The sequence below is a fragment of the Chiloscyllium plagiosum genome, unplaced genomic scaffold (assembly GCF_037043375.1).
Source record: "Chiloscyllium plagiosum isolate Xiang-an unplaced genomic scaffold, Cpla_swu_hap1 HiC_scaffold_71, whole genome shotgun sequence".
NCBI classification, from domain to species: Eukaryota; Metazoa; Chordata; class Chondrichthyes; order Orectolobiformes; family Hemiscylliidae; genus Chiloscyllium; species Chiloscyllium plagiosum.
The window spans coordinates 311,504-316,700 of record NW_028270210.1 but is presented as its reverse complement, the minus strand read 5'-3'; the positions used below and the strand labels follow the sequence as shown (position 1 = coordinate 316,700).

The 5,197-nt window shown below is 46.4% G+C and overlaps 1 non-coding gene across 1 annotated transcript; it reads left to right on the top strand.

Moving 5' to 3' along the window:
* The first annotated feature begins 2,266 nt into the window (after positions 1–2,266).
* trnav-uac (transfer RNA valine (anticodon UAC)) lies at positions 2,267–2,339 on the top strand. Its single transcript has one exon. It is a non-coding gene; the product is annotated as a tRNA-Val (tRNA).
* Positions 2,340–5,197: the final 2,858 nt, after the last annotated feature.

The window sequence follows — 5,197 nt, the reverse complement described above, 5'->3', positions numbered from 1 at the left end:
GGAGGAATCGACAGAGAGGCTACAGAATGACATCGCATCCATTTGGTTTTCTTTAAATCACTGACGAGCAGGAAAATGTAAACTGGGAGGGCGAGTGGAGAAGTGAGGCAGTTGTAGCTCTGGTGAAATTCCTTCTTTGTGATTCACTCAGCAACCAGAGACGTGTGAAGGTGACTCAGGCGTGAGAGCTCTTCACATCGAGAACAAAAAAGCACTCAAGGGCACTTAGCACCTCTTCCGGAGTGGGGGTGGGGTGAGCTAATTACCTTTTGACTTCTGTTACAATGTTCAGAAACTGCCTTTTAGATTGATGTGAACAGAAACTGCATTTCTAATAAGCACCGTGGAGTTTAGCAAAATTTATTGAGTCGCTTCTCGTCGACTCAGTTGGTATCCCTGTGGCTCATATCCAGGTGTGAACATCTCTGCAGCGAATTGCACGGGTAAGGCAAAAAGGCAAGGAAAGTGGCATCTCGAACCGGCTCCGAGGTCAGAGCATCCTCACAATGTGATCTGTCGTTCTCGGATTGTAATGCTACCTCCGGTTTTAGGGTGGAGAACATTCTTTGGGACTCTTATTCTGCAAAACAGACACAGTGACTGTAACTCTGCTGTGCGGTATGATGTGGAACACGGCCTGCTCAGCTTTGTGCATTTTCCCTGTAGTCCGGTGTGTTTCATGTTCCGTGTAAACGTGAAAGTTGTCCTGTTTCGATCAAAGGGTGAAATCATTTAGCAAAGCAAGAATCGAAATTGCAGTAATGTCAAGCAGCTCATGGTAATTTGACCAAATCATAACCGATCGCATGTTCTCACGCACTCACAGATACATTTGTAGTTGAAAAGATTCTGAGAAGATAGACTCAGCTTACCATTGATAGTTGTCTGGATTGATGGGCTATCATTATCTGCTGCGAAATTGATATTGTAGACGGGCACATCCCAGCAATTGTGCGAGTCGGAGAGGGATCATGGAACCCTTTTCACGTGGCTTTGCATCGGTTGTTATGCAGGAGCACAATTGGAAGTGCAAGAAAATGGGGCAGCGCGGCGGGCTGGTAGTGTGGCCGAGCGGTCTAAGCCGCTGGATTAAGGCTCCAGTCTCGACAGAGGCGTGGGTTCGAATCCCACCGCTGCCATTTCTGCTGATCGCTTCCAACGACGCAGTTTGTTAAAATGCTGTTTCGACTCCTGCTGCATTTCTGTTGAAAACCGAAGAAAATTGGGTTTGCTTCCTGGGCAATTAACTGTGGTGTGGGAAAGTGCCGACTTTTCCGATGTCTGTGCTGTCATGATCGTGTTCGCCTCCCGCGTGGAAAATCGCAAACAGCTCTGCTGTCCCAGGCAAGTTGAGCGTTTACTGGAACCGAATGGCGACTGTGATTTCATTGCTGTTGTGAAACAAAGTCCTGCGGTGGCACGACTCGTCGTTATTTTGTTTTATGGCCAATGGGAAAATCGTTCCAATGAATTGCGATGTCACATGTTATTGAATTTCTCCCATTTCCTTCATTTCCGTCCTGCGGACATCGGAAGGGAAAGGTAATCTAATCGAGTCTGTGATTGGTGAAATTCACTTTTTCATGGCCCATTCTTATTGTGTTCTTTCTTTCTCTCTTTTCAGCATTGTCTGGGAAGTGGTGGTGCACTCAGGCTCCAGTATGTTTGAAAGAGCAGTTTGGAATTGCCCTGTTGTTAGTTGTGAGATTACTTTATGACTCATGCCCCCGGCCTGTCTCACATTTTGCATTCATGCTCGCTGTGTCTGAAAATGCATTTGGTTTGCCAGTTTTGTTTGTGTTCCGTGTTAAATGCTTTCTGTTTTGCGATTCGCTCAATACCTTACGAATTAACAGGGTTTCTGAGGTAACTTGCAGCTGCAAAAATCCTCAACTGAGAATCTGGGAAAATTTCCCGGAGTATGGTCAGTCGGAGCAAAAGTAAGGAAGTCGTTCGTTTCTGCAGTGTCTTACAACGCTACCTTTCCCGTGAGCAGTCGAACAGACGAAATGATTGTGCCACAGACTGCGACGGCAAGCTCCGCTAAAAAGTAATCCTTTACAGCCGGTGTAAGCAACACAATGTTATTGGCGCACACCGCGTGGAAACAGATACTTCGGTGTATCTCGTCCATGCTCACCACATAGCCAAAATTAAAGAAGTCCCATTAAACAACGAGCGATTGGAAACAGAAAGGTGAAAGGTAAAATGGCTTCAACTTTCAGTGCTGGGTGCCACTGAGCCTTAGCAGTAGCGACTGCGCCTTGTTTCTGTAGTGTAGTGGTCATCACGTTCGCCTTACGCGCGAAAGGTCCCCAGTTCGAAACTGGGCAGAAACTGCTTTGTTCTTCAACTGCAGCATTTTACATGGACAAGAGCGGAGTTTTCTTGCTTGCTTTCCCATCTGCAAACCTGCCTTCGAATTTACTTGAACAAATCTGCTCTCGTAGTGAAATGTAATGCAACTCCATTTAATTACTGTGCAAAGCATTGTAAAGTTTTTCTCCAACCTGATTGTGATCATATGCCATTCTGTTTGAGAGTGTAGTTACCGCCTTCTGATCCTTCCACGAAAAGCAGTACCGCACTTGCATTCCTTGCGCAGGCGGCCCGTTTCCAAGACAGGGAAGAAGCTGATGCGCTGGTGTCACAGCGCACCGCGGATTCCTGAACAAGTCTGTCTGTCAAATGTACCCCCAAAGTCGTCTATGAAGGACATCATTTGGAAGCTGTCTGTCGTTATTTAACGTGCGTGAGTTGTTACCAGAGGTCCTGAATCATGTTTTGGAGCAGTTCGCACGTTAGTGGCTCATTCAACCAGCAACAGCAATGAAAGAAATTACACTCTCAGAGGAACCTCTGGACCTGTGCTTTGATAGCGTCGCTAGTATTAAGGTGCGCCCCGAGATCTAACCACATTGGAACTGAAACGGAGGAATCGACAGAGAGGCTACAGAATGACATCGCATCCATTTGGTTTTCTTTAAATCACTGACGAGCAGGAAAATGTAAACTGGGAGGGCGAGTGGAGAAGTGAGGCAGTTGTAGCTCTGGTGAAATTCCTTCTTTGTGATTCACTCAGCAACCAGAGACGTGTGAAGGTGACTCAGGCGTGAGAGCTCTTCACATCGAGAACAAAAAAGCACTCAAGGGCACTTAGCACCTCTTCCGGAGTGGGGGTGGGGTGAGCTAATTACCTTTTGACTTCTGTTACTATGTTCAGAAACTGCCTTTTAGATTGATGTGAACAGAAACTGCATTTCTAATAAGCACCGTGGAGTTTAGCAAAATTTATTGAGTCGCTTCTCGTCGACTCAGTTGGTATCCCTGTGGCTCATATCCAGGTGTGAACATCTCTGCAGCGAATTGCACGGGTAAGGCAAAAAGGCAAGGAAAGTGGCATCTCGAACCGGCTCCGAGGTCAGAGCATCCTCACAATGTGATCTGTCGTTCTCGGATTGTAATGCTACCTCCGGTTTTAGGGTGGAGAACATTCTTTGGGACTCTTATTCTGCAAAACAGACACAGTGACTGTAACTCTGCTGTGCGGTATGATGTGGAACACGGCCTGCTCAGCTTTGTGCATTTTCCCTGTAGTCCGGTGTGTTTCATGTTCCGTGTAAACGTGAAAGTTGTCCTGTTTCGATCAAAGGGTGAAATCATTTAGCAAAGCAAGAATCGAAATTGCAGTAATGTCAAGCAGCTCATGGTAATTTGACCAAATCATAACCGATCGCATGTTCTCACGCACTCACAGATACATTTGTAGTTGAAAAGATTCTGAGAAGATAGACTCAGCTTACCATTGATAGTTGTCTGGATTGATGGGCTATCATTATCTGCTGCGAAATTGATATTGTAGACGGGCACATCCCAGCAATTGTGCGAGTCGGAGAGGGATCATGGAACCCTTTTCACGTGGCTTTGCATCGGTTGTTATGCAGGAGCACAATTGGAAGTGCAAGAAAATGGGGCAGCGCGGCGGGCTGGTAGTGTGGCCGAGCGGTCTAAGCCGCTGGATTAAGGCTCCAGTCTCGACAGAGGCGTGGGTTCGAATCCCACCGCTGCCATTTCTGCTGATCGCTTCCAACGACGCAGTTTGTTAAAATGCTGTTTCGACTCCTGCTGCATTTCTGTTGAAAACCGAAGAAAATTGGGTTTGCTTCCTGGGCAATTAACTGTGGTGTGGGAAAGTGCCGACTTTTCCGATGTCTGTGCTGTCATGATCGTGTTCGCCTCCCGCGTGGAAAATCGCAAACAGCTCTGCTGTCCCAGGCAAGTTGAGCGTTTACTGGAACCGAATGGCGACTGTGATTTCATTGCTGTTGTGAAACAAAGTCCTGCGGTGGCACGACTCGTCGTTATTTTGTTTTATGGCCAATGGGAAAATCGTTCCAATGAATTGCGATGTCACATGTTATTGAATTTCTCCCATTTCCTTCATTTCCGTCCTGCGGACATCGGAAGGGAAAGGTAATCTAATCGAGTCTGTGATTGGTGAAATTCACTTTTTCATGGCCCATTCTTATTGTGTTCTTTCTTTCTCTCTTTTCAGCATTGTCTGGGAAGTGGTGGTGCACTCAGGCTCCAGTATGTTTGAAAGAGCAGTTTGGAATTGCCCTGTTGTTAGTTGTGAGATTACTTTATGACTCATGCCCCCGGCCTGTCTCACATTTTGCATTCATGCTCGCTGTGTCTGAAAATGCATTTGGTTTGCCAGTTTTGTTTGTGTTCCGTGTTAAATGCTTTCTGTTTTGCGATTCGCTCAATACCTTACGAATTAACAGGGTTTCTGAGGTAACTTGCAGCTGCAAAAATCCTCAACTGAGAATCTGGGAAAATTTCCCGGAGTATGGTCAGTCGGAGCAAAAGTAAGGAAGTCGTTCGTTTCTGCAGTGTCTTACAACGCTACCTTTCCCGTGAGCAGTCGAACAGACGAAATGATTGTGCCACAGACTGCGACGGCAAGCTCCGCTAAAAAGTAATCCTTTACAGCCGGTGTAAGCAACACAATGTTATTGGCGCACACCGCGTGGAAACAGATACTTCGGTGTATCTCGTCCATGCTCACCACATAGCCAAAATTAAAGAAGTCCCATTAAACAACGAGCGATTGGAAACAGAAAGGTGAAAGGTAAAATGGCTTCAACTTTCAGTGCTGGGTGCCACTGAGCCTTAGCAGTAGCGACTGCGCCTT